This window comes from Leuresthes tenuis, unplaced genomic scaffold (genome assembly GCF_036924035.1).
Source record: "Leuresthes tenuis unplaced genomic scaffold, fLeuTen1.0.hap1 SCAF_12, whole genome shotgun sequence".
NCBI lineage: Eukaryota > Metazoa > Chordata > Actinopteri > Atheriniformes > Atherinopsidae > Leuresthes > Leuresthes tenuis.
Window position 1 is genome coordinate 9389264 of NW_027325366.1, and position 11719 is coordinate 9400982.

Genomic DNA, 11719 nt, shown 5'->3' on the forward strand with positions numbered 1-11719 from the left:
GCCCATCACACTTTTAAACTTTGACTGTAAACATTTTAGCAAGGTTTTAGCGACATGGATGTCCTCTGTTTTAGAGGAGGTAATTCACCCAGACCAGGCTTGTGCCATCTCAGGGAGACAACTCACCAACAGCCTCGTACTAATTCGAGACATCATTGATTACGCTAGAGACAGAAACACCCGGCTTGTCATCTTAAATTTAGACTTTGAATAATCTTTTGATCGGGTGTCGCATCAATATCTCTTTCAGGTGTTGCAGCCATCGAATAGGGCCCGATTGTTCCTACTTGGTGAGCTTTGCTTGGTTGAGACGCTTGCTCCCCCCACCTTGCTCCTCGGCTGACCAAGTAGGAACAATCGGGCCCTATTCGATGGCTGCCTTGTCTTTTACTCTGTGCAAAAGACAAGGCAGCCACAAACACCACAGGAACACCGTATTGAGGCTTTGTTCTGACCGCTCATTCGGTGTTGCGTTTCTTTCAAGCAAATCTCCCGGTTTGCCCACACTCGGCTTGCTCCCAGAGCCGTGTTAAAGTCTACTTCGCATTCACTCTCTTTTCTCAGCAGACTAAAAGAAACTTTTATCCTGCACCGCTGTTTGCTTTTTCACAAGAGCAGAGAAGAGCGCACCGTTCCCAGCGGCACTGCAGTACCGGGTCGATGCTTGGAGTGAATGGAGAAAGCTCCTTTTTCAACTCCTATTGCTAAAAATCCATTTAATATGTAGTCCTCGTATAGACGACTTATCAGATATTAAACTGATAAGAACAGATACTACACTTGATCTTAGCCAAAAGGACGAGAAGCGAAAACTGTCCACTGGTTCACGTCCGAGGGCCCTTCCTGGCAGAATTCGCACTTGTAGCGGTGTTCTTTTTATGGCCATAGGTGGCCAGAGTGTCACTTTGCATCTCCGCCCACCCGCTGCACTGAGCACTCCTCAGCCCTTTTAAATGGCATAACTTTGCACTCCCGCACGCTCCAGCAAGCACCATTCAAGCAACAACGTTTCTTTCAAGCAATTCTCCCGGTTAGCCCACACTTGACTTGCTCCCAGAGCCGTGTTAAAGTCTACTTCGCATTCACTCTCTTTTCTCAGCAGACTCTTGGGATTTTATCTATAAAATGAATTCCTTCACTCAAACTATGTTAAAACTGCTTTGTCCTTCATATTTACCATGTCTAGAAAGATTTAAACAAAAAAAACAACGTTGTACTTTGCAGTAAAAGAAAGAGCAAATCTAAAGTTTCAGGAATCCGAGAATAAGCTTACTTTCATGAGTTCTTCACAATTTCGGATTTTGCTATAAAATGAATTCCTTCACTCAAACTAAATTAAAACTGCTAAACCGCTAATCTGTTACATGTAAGGCAGATGTCAAATTCACCGAAATAGGATCTAAGGGTATTCGGCCAATCGAGCTGTAGCAGCTTCGGTAAAAGAGTATAAGTTGAAGAAGTTGTGAATAAAGGTGTGCGCACACATAGTGAGCTGTAGGAAAATAGGCAGGGAGCAATGCCGGCTGGGGTATATGTTCTTGTATGTTGTCTGACTGTTTGATTTGAATGTGTTGTCTAAGTGTCCTGTTGAATGTTATATGTTTGGGCTGTGTGACATGCTTAATGCTTGTCAGTAGCTACCCACTTATTCATATATAGCAACTGAACACATAAGAAGTCCGGACATACTTTGATAGTAGTTGTAGAAGTATCCTTATTGATAATAGATAAACTAATTCATAGTGATAGAACAGTAGATGAACAGGTGCCTGCACAAGTCTCACGAAAATAAAATGGGTGTATGATTGCTGACGGCAGAGCAATACTGCCAAACTTATGAGTTCTTGTGGCAAACTTGATTCAGTGTCTTGACATGTATACGCTGTTTCGCTGACTTGATTGTCACAAGAAACAAAGTGTGTTTGATAAGATCCGACCATTTTATTACGGGAGGATCAGTATGTATGGATTCTGATGTGACTGATAAACCCATTCTTATCTTAAGCATAATCTAATACGTGAGACAACGCCCTGGCACACAATCAAAAAAAAAAAGAGAGAGCGGTTTTGTGTCCCCACAGTCCATAATGTAGAAAAGAGAGAAAAACGCCTTTCTGATTTGGTGTGTGTGCTCACAGTGCAGAGTGTAGAGAAAAGAGTGAAAAGAAAGCCGTTTTGGTGTCACGGGTGTTGTGACTTACACACACACATTTCTGAATTGAGAAAGGAAATTATTTTAGAGGAAGCACTAGAGTTTAGATCCCACATTTGTTGATAGGCATTCATTTATTTCTTCACTTCTGATGAAGTTTCAACAATAAACAACAAACTTTGTATTATGAGAAAGAACCAGACTCATTCTTCAGGAATCCGAAAATAAGCTCTATTTTACGAGTTATGCACGAATTCGGATTCTCCTATAAAACGAATTCCTTAACTCAAACCAAGTTAAGACTGCTTTGTCCTTCATATTTATTCATGTCTAATCAAGTTTCAACGATAAACAACATTGTACTTTGTAGAATGAGAAAGATCTTCTTCAGCAATAAGCATCTCTCAACATATGACGAAGTACAGATTTTGCTATAAAATTAATTCCTTCTATCAGCCTGACTTAAAACTGTTTGTCCTCCTTATTTATCCACTTCAAATCAAGTTTAAACAATTAAAAAAATTTTGTACTTTGAGAAAGAACAACTTAATCTTCAGCAATCAGTATAAAAAGAGGGTAAGAAAAGGTGCAAATGCCAACCATACATCACTAAAAGGTGGAACGGAAGTATTCGGCTGCAAGTAGGTGTGAATGTCCGACCATAATTTGTAAAAAGCTGGTAAGAAAAGGTTCGAATGCCCGACTAAATATTAACAAAAGCGGGAGGAGAGGTCTTCGGATGAGAGTGGGTGAGAATTTCCAGCCATAATCTATAAAATGCGGTGAAAAAAAAGGTGTGAATGCCCCATAGAACACTAAAAGGTGGAGCGGAAGTGTTCGGCTGCAAGAAGGTGTGAATGTACGACTATATTTGGTGAAAAGCAGGTGAAGCAAGGTCTGAATGCCCAACCTTACATCATCAAAAGCGAGATCAGAGGTGTTTGGCTGCAAGAAGGCCATAGTTTGCCAAATTCCTTAGCACTAGAGTTTAGATCCCACATTTGTTGATAGGCATTCATTTATTTCTAAGGTGCGAATAACCGACTAAATATCACAAAAAGTGGCGGCGGAGGTCTTCGAATGCAAGTGGGTGTGAATATCCCACCATAAAGGTATCGTGGAGAGGAAGCTGTGAAGGGCCGACCATTTTAAAAAGCGGGTGAGAGAAGGTGCGAATGCCCGAACATACACCATCACAAGAGGGAGTGGAGGTGTTCCGCTGAAAGAAGGTGTGAATGTCCGACCATAGTTGGTAAAAAGCGGGTAAGAAAAGGTTAAAATATCCGACTGTACACAATCAATAGCGGGAGCGGAGTTGTCCAGCTACTAAAAGGTTTGAAAGTCCGACCATGGCTTGTAAAAAGCGGGTAAGAAAAGGTGCGAATGCCCAACAATGTATGATCAAAAGAGGGAGCGGAGGTTTTCGGCTGCAAGATGGTCTGAATGTCCGACCATAATTTGTAAAAACCGGGGAAGAAAAGGCTCGAAAGCGCGACTATACACCATCAAAAGCGGGAGCGGAGGAGTTCAGCTGCAAGAAGGTCTGAATGTCCATCAATAATGGCTAGAAAGCATGAAAGAAAATTTTCGAATATCAAACCGCACATGATCATAAGCGGGAGAGGAGGTGTTCAGCTGCAAGAAGGTGTGAATGTCGAGCCATAATTACTCACAAACGGGTAAGAAAAGGTAGTATTGCCAGAGCATACATGATCAAAACAGGGAGCGGAGGTGGTTCAGCTGCACGAAAGTGTGAATGTCAGACTAAAGTTCAAATATATTAACAAAAGCGGGAGGAGAGGTCTTCGGATGAGAGTGGTTGAGAATTTCCAACCATAATCTATAAAATGCAGTGAAAAAAAAGGTGTGATAGAACACTAAAAGGTGGAGAGGGAGTGTTCGGCTGCAAGAAGGTGTGAATGTCCGACTATATTTGGTGAAAAGCAGGTGAAGCAAGGTCTGAATGCCCAACCTTACATCATCAAAAGCGAGGTCAGAGGTGTTTGGCTGCAAGAAGGCCATAGTTTGCCAAAAGCGGGTAAGGTGCGAATGACCGACTAAATATCAACAAAAGTGGGGGCGGAGGTCTTCGGATGCAAGTGGGTGTGAATATCCCACCATACAAGTATGGCGGAGAGGAAGCTGTGAATGGCCGACCGTAGTTTGCAAAAAGCGGGTGAGAAAAGGTGCGAATGTCCAACCATACATGATCAAAACAGGGAGCGGAGGTGTTTGGCTGCGACAAGGTGTGAATGTCCACCCATAATTAATGAAAAGCGTGCAACAAGTAGGTTCGAATGCCCAACCATACATCATCAAAAGCAGGTGTGGATGTGTTCGGCTACAAGAAGGTTTGAATGTCCGACCATAGTTTGTAAAGAGCGGGTAAGAAAAGGTTCGAATGCCCGAACATACACCATCAAAAGAGGGAGCGGAGGTGTTGCGCTGTAAGACGGTGTGAATGTCCGACCATAGTTGGTAAAAAGCGGGTAAGAAAAGGTTAAAATACCCGACTGTACACAATCAATAGCGGGAGCGGAGTTGTTCGGCTACAAGAAGGTGTGAAAGTCCGACCATGGTTTGTAAAAAGCGGCTAAGAAAAGGTTAGAATGTCCGAATATATACCATCAAAAGCTAAAGCGTAGGTGTTCGGCTGCAAGAAGGTGTGAACGTCCAACCAAAGTTTGTAAAAAGCAGTTAAGAAAAGGTTCGAATATCCAACCAAACAATCAAAAGCGGGAGCAGAGCTGTTCAACTGCAAGTAGGTGTGAATGTCCAGCCATGATTACTCACAAACGGGTAAGAAAAGGTAGTATTGCCAGACCATACATGATCAAAACAGGGAGCGGAGGTGGTTCAGCTGCAAGGTGTGAATGTCTGACTATAGTTTGTAAAAAGCGGGTAAGACAAGGTGCGAATGCCCGACAATGTATGATCAAAAGAGGGAGCAGAGGTTTTCGGCTGCAAGGTGTGAATGTCCAACCATAATTTGTAAAAACCGGGGAAGAAAAGGCTCGAAAAAACCGACTATAAACCATCAAAAGCGGGAGCGGAGTTGTTCAGCTGCAAGAATGTCTGAATGTCCGAGCATAGTTTGTAAAAGGCGGGTAAGAAAAGGTTCGAATGCCCGAATATACACCATCAAAAGCGGAAGTGGAGGTGTTCGGCTGCAAGTAGGTGTGAATGTCCAGCCATAATTACTAACAAACGGGTAAGAAAAGGTAGCATTGCCAGACCATACATGATCAAAACAGGGAGCGGAGGTGGTTCAGCTGCAAGAAGTTGTGAATATCCGACTAAAGTTTGTAAAAAGCGGGTAAGACAAGTTGCGAATGCCCGACAATGTATGATCAAAAGCGAGAGCGGAGGTGTTCAGCTGCAAGAAGGTGTGAACACCTTTAATTCCTGAAAAATGGGTAAAAAAAGGTGCGAATGCCCAACCATACATCATCAAAAGCAGGTGTGAATCACAGATCATAATTTCCAAAATGCTGATAAGAAAGGGTGAGAATGCCCGATTATATACCATCAAATGTGGGAGCGGAGGTGTTCGGCTGTGAGTAGGTGTGAATCTCCGATTCTGACCAAGTAGGAACAATCGGGCCCTATTCGATGGCTGCCTTGTCTTTTACTCTGTGCAAATGACAAGGCAGCAACAAAAACACCACGGGAACACCGTATTGAGGCTTTGTTCTGACCGCTCATTTGCTGTCGCGTTTCTTCCAAGAAATTCTCCCGGTTAGCCCGCACTCGGCTTGCTTCCAGAGCCGTGTTAAAGTCTACTTCGCATTCACTCTATTTTCTCAGCAGACTAAAAGAAAGTTTCATCTTGGGCTCCCTGAAACTTCCATCCTGCACGGCTGTTTGCTTTTTCACAAGAGCAGAGAAGAGCGCACCGTTCCCAGCGGCACTGCAGTACCGGGTCGATGCTTGGAGTGAACGGAGAAAGCTCCTTTTTCAACTCCTATTGCTAAAAATCCATTTAATATGTAGTCCTCGTATAGAGGACTTATCAGATATTAAACTGATAAGAACAGATACTACACTTGATCTTAGCCAAAAGGCCGAGAAGCGAAAACTGTCCACTGGTTCACGTCCGAGGGCCCTTCCTGGCACAATGCGCACTTGTAGCAGTGTTCTTTTTATGGCCATAGGTGGCCAGAGTGTCACTTTGCACCTCCGCCCACCCGCCTCACTGAGCACTCTTCAGCCCTTTTAAATGGTATAACTTTGCACTCCCGCACGCTCCAGTAAGCACGATTCAACAACGTTGCACTCCAGCTTCGAACTTCAGCACAGTCGCAACAAGTAAGGCGACTCTACTCAGAGAAGTCACTCTGCACAGTAACAAGAGTTATTTTGCACAGACAGAAAGGGCTTCACCCGCAAAGGTAAAGCCTGCCAAAAATAGAAACAACTCATTAGTGCTGCTCTCCACGGAAGTCTTTAGTAAAAGGCGAAAGACTTGTACGTTATGAAGTGAAACCAGAGTACGATTATCCGTCACTGCGGGAGCAGGGCATCAGGCTAGTTGGCATAGCCACCTTCCCCATGGTGAGCTTTGCTTGGTTGAGACGCTTGCTCCCCCCCCCTGCTCCTCGGCTGACCTAGTAGGAACAATCGGGCCCAATTCGATGGCTGCAACACCGGAAAGAGATATTGATGCGAGACCCGATCAAAAGATTTTTCAAAGTCTAAATTTAAGATGACAAGCCGGGTGTTTCTGTCTCTAGCGTAATCAATGATGTCTCGAATCAGTACGAGGCTGTCGGTGAGTTGTCTCCCTGAGATGGCACAAGCCTGGTCTGGGTGAATTACCTCCTCTAAAACAGAGGACATCCGTGTCGCTAAAACCTTGCTAAAAAGTTTACAGTCAAAGTTTAAAAGTGTGATGGGCCTCCAATTCTTTAGGTCAATCTTATCATATTTTTAATAAAGTAGAGTCACTATTCCCACTCTAAAACTGTCAGGCAGTCGGTCGAGTTTTTCAAAATCTTTAAAAACATCTAAAATGTCTGATGATAAAAGGTCCCAAAAGGTCAGATAGAATTCTGCAGGAAGCCCGTCTAAACCCGGAGCTCGACTTCTCTTAAAACCTGTTAGGCATTTTTTAACTCTAAAGCAGTAAAATCCTGTGTCAAGTGTGCATTCTCTTTTACGGTTTTGTCAACGAATTTTAAAATTTCTGCCGATATTTCCAAGTGCACTGGTTTCTCTTTGTACATGTTACTATAAAAGGTATGTACAGTTTCAATCATCTCTTGTGGGGATTTTGTTAAAAACCCATCTTCTCTTTTTAGATTTTGAATACACTCCTTTTTATTTATAAGTTTCTTAAAAAAGTACCGTGTGCATTTTTCACCTTCCTCAATTTCCTGCTCCCTGCTTCTTACAAAAATTCCTTTACTCTTTATTTCTGCTAAAACTGACATTTCCTTCTTGACATCTTTGATTTCTTCATTAAAGTCTATGCCACACTGATTTAGTTTAAAGTAGCGCTGTAAGCGTTTCTGTAGTCCCATCATACATCTATTCTCTTTCCTTTTTTACGTTTACCTTGCTGTTTAAAAAAAGTCTGGGTCGTTTCCTTCACCATTTCCCACCATTGTGCATGTGTTTCGTAGAGGTCTTGAAGGGTCTGCCACTCTTTATAACATTCCCTGTACTGACTGACTATGATTTCATCCTCCAACAGGGAACAGTTGACTTTCCAATGACCACTTCCTACCGTCACACCAGAAGGGGGTGAAAGGGTGCAGGAGAGCATAAGGTGGTCTGAAAAGTAAACTGGGGTTAATCTAACATCAGTGGGTGGGCAATCTCTAGTAAAGAAATAATCAATGCGAGAGGCTCTGGTGCCATCATGACTAAACCAGGTGAAGCCCTCCTCTCTGGGATGCATGGTTTTAAAACAGTCAGTAAGCTTAAAATCCCTGCATATGCCCTGAAGTAAAATCGAAGTCTTATTCAATTCAATTCAATTCAATTCAATTTTATTTATATAGCGCCAGATTACAACAATTGTCATCTCAAGGCACTTAAGTAATATAGTCCAATTCAAGCCAATTGGAATTCAATTCATTGTAATCATAATCCAATTAATTCATATAGAGCTAATTCAAAAAATGTATATCCTAGCTAAGGAAACCAACAGATTGCACCGAAATGTGTCTTCAGTCCAATCTCCCGTCCTGAGCGTGCCTGTGGCAACTGTGGAAAGGAACGACTCCCTTTTAACAGGAAGAAACCTCTGGCAGAACCAGACTCAGGAAGGGTGGCCATCCGCCTCGACCAGCTGGGGTTTGAGAAGACAGAAAAGAGGGAAAAGAGGGGGGAAAAACACCATAACGCCATTCAAAGGATATCTGTTGGAACAGGGAAACACAGGTTAATAACCACAATAATGTCACATGTACATAAAATCAATTCTGAAATTAAACAGGGGGAAAAAGAGAGCAAAGTGAGGAAAGGTGTGACAGATGAGGTCCCCCAGCAGTCTAAGCCTATAGCAGCTTAACTATGGGATGTTTCAGGATTACCTGAGCCATCCCTAACTGTAAGCTTTATCGAAAAGAAAAGTTTTAAGCCTAATCTTAAAAGTGGAAAGGGTGTCTGCTTCCCGGACATTTACTGGTAGCTTATTCCACAAGAGAGGGGCCTGATAACTGAAGGCTCTACCTCCCATTCTACTTTTAGAAACTCTGGGAACAACAAGTAAACCTGCAGTTTGGGAGCGAAGTGCTCTGTTAGGAAAATATCTTACAATTAAATCTTTAAGATATGATGGAGCTCGGTCATTAAGAACTTTATATGTCAGAAGAAGAATCTTAAATTCTATTCTGAATTTAACAGGGAGCCAATGAAGAGAAGCTAAAACTGGAGAAACATGATCTCTCCTGTTAGTTCTCATCAGAACTCTGGCTGCAGCATTTTGGATCAGCTGGAGGCTTTTCAGAGAATATGTGGGACAGCCCAATAATAAGGAATTACAGTAGTCCAATCTTGAAGTAACAAATGCATGAACTAGTTTCTCTGCATCACCCTGAGACAGGATGTTCCTGATTTTAGCAATATTACGAAGGTGAAAGAAGGCAGTCCTAGAAACCAGTTTTATATGTGCGTCAAATGATAAATTCTGGTCAAAAATAACTCCAAGGTTCCTCACTGTAGAACTAGAAGCCAAGGAAATACCATCTAGAGTAACTATATAACTAGACAATTTCTCCCTGAAGCGCTCAGGTCCAAAGAGAACAACTTCAGTTTTGTCTGAATTTAAAAGCAGACAGTTCTGAGTCATCCAGGTCTTTATGTCTTTAAGACAGGCTTGTAGCCTGACCAACCTGTAGGTTTCATCTGGTTTCATAGATAAGTACAGCTGAGTATCATCAGCATAACAATGGAAATTTATGCCATGCTGTCTGATAATGTTACCTAATGGAAGCATGTATAAAGTAAAAAGAATCGGTCCAAGCACAGAACCCTGAGGAACTCCATGACTTACTCCAACGTGTGAGGAAGATTCCTCATTTACAAGAACAAACTGGAATCTATCAGATAAATATGACTTAAACCAGCCTAATGCAGTTCCTTTAATCCCAATAACATGTTCAAGTCTCTGTAACAGAATGCTGTGATCGATCGTATCAAATGCAGCACTGAGATCCAACAGGACAAGCACAGAAACAAGTCCGCTATCAGAGGCTAACAGGAGATCATTGGTAACTTTCACCAGTGCTGTTTCTGTGCTATGATGCACTCTGAATCCTGACTGAAACTCTTCAAACAGATTATTTCTATGTAAATGATCACAAAGTTGAACTGCAACTATTTTTTCAAGAACTTTGGACAAAAAAGGGAGATTGGATATAGGTCGATAATTAGCCAACACTTCTGAATCAAGAGTAGGTTTTTTAAGTAAAGGTTTAATTACAGCAACCTTAAAAGTCTGAGGTACATATCCTGTCAACAAAGACCGATTGATCAAATCCAATATGGAAGTGTCAATTAAGGGGAAAACCTCCTTGAACAGTCTGGTTGGGATTGGGTCTAACATACAAGTTGATGGTTTAGAAGAGACTATTGCTGTTGTTAGCTCAGAAAGATCAACTGGACAGAAGCTGTCTAAATACAATTCAGGTTCGAAAGATACTTCTAAAGCTGCTCTACTTGATGATACATCAGTGATAATAATGGGAAGGATTCCATTAATCTTCTCTCTGATAGAAACAATTTTATTGATGAAGAATCTCATGAAATCATCACTGCTGAGAGTTAAAGGAATACATGGCTCAACAGAGCTCGGACTCTTTGTCAGCCTGGCAACAGTGCTGAAAAGAAACCTGGGATTATTCTTATTCTCTTCTATCAATAATGAATAATACGCAGTTCTAGCTTTACGAAGTGCTTTCTTATACGTTATTAAACTATCTTTCCAGACTAATTGAGACTCTTCTAAATTAGAGGAACGCCACTGTCTCTCCAGCTTTCTTGCAGTCTGCTTTAACGCACGCAGCTGTGAATTATACCAAGGAGCCAACCTCTTCTGACTGATTACCTTCCTTTTCAGAGGGGCAACATTGTCCAGTGTTGTACGCATTGAAGCTGTAGTGCTGTCAACAAGAGAGTCAAGTTCTACTGGAGTAAAATTTAGGTAGCCATCCTGTGTCATATCAGCACATGGCAGTGAAGAAAAGGATGATGAAATCAACTCTTTAAATCTGGTTACAGCATTCTCTGACAGACACCTTCTATATGTAGAATTCTTCTCAGAAACCGTGTAGTCAAGTAATGTAAATTCAAAAGTTATTAAAAAATGGTCAGACAAGACAGGGTTATGAGGGAACACTGTTAACTGTTCACTCTCAATGCCATAAGTCAGCACAAGGTCAAGGGTATGATTAAGGCAGTGAGTAGGTCTGTGAACACTTTGAGAAAATCCAATAGAGTCTAATATAGAATTAAAGTTAATATTTAGGCTGTCATTTTCAACATCTACATGAATATTAAAGTCACCCACTACAATGACTTTATCTGTACTCACCACTAACTGGGATAAAAACTCTGAGAATTCAGACAGAAACTCAGAATAAGGGCCAGGCGGACGATACACAACAACAAACACAAGAGGTTTTTGTGATTTCCACTTTGGGTGGGAAAAACTGAGAATCAGAGATTCAAAAGAGCTAAAGCTAATCTTGGGTCTAGGACTGATTAGTAACCCTGATCTGAAGATAGCTGCCACTCCTCCTCCTCTGCCTGTGGTTCTAGGAACATGAACATTTAAATAGTCAGAGGGAGTTGATTCATTAATGCTAACATGATCCTCCTGCTGCAGCCAGGTTTCTGTAAGACAAAATATATCAATATGATGATCACAAATCAAATCATTCACTAACAGAGACTTCAAAGGGAGAGATCTAATATTCAGCAAACCACATTTAATAGTTTGATGTTTTTGTTCAGTTAAAGTTTTTGTTTTAATTTTTTTTTGCACAAGAGGATTTGCTCCTTTTGTGTTTTTTGATTGAGGGGGGGGGCAGCATCAGGTGGGAAGCCGCAGAGAAGTGT

The 11719-nt window shown here is 41.8% G+C and overlaps 3 non-coding genes across 3 annotated transcripts; all 3 read right to left on the reverse strand.

The window, feature by feature from the left end:
• Positions 1 to 619: 619 nt before the first annotated feature.
• On the reverse strand, positions 620 to 810 carry LOC140320528 (U2 spliceosomal RNA). The gene has a single exon (XR_011918366.1). It is a non-coding gene; the product is annotated as a U2 spliceosomal RNA (small nuclear RNA).
• A 5227-nt stretch (positions 811 to 6037) lies between these two features.
• On the reverse strand, positions 6038 to 6228 carry LOC140320362 (U2 spliceosomal RNA). The gene has a single exon (XR_011918218.1). It is a non-coding gene; the product is annotated as a U2 spliceosomal RNA (small nuclear RNA).
• A 304-nt stretch (positions 6229 to 6532) lies between these two features.
• LOC140265730 (U5 spliceosomal RNA) lies at positions 6533 to 6646 on the reverse strand. Its single transcript, XR_011906428.1, has one exon. It is a non-coding gene; the product is annotated as a U5 spliceosomal RNA (small nuclear RNA).
• Between the last annotated feature and the right edge of the window lie 5073 nt (positions 6647 to 11719).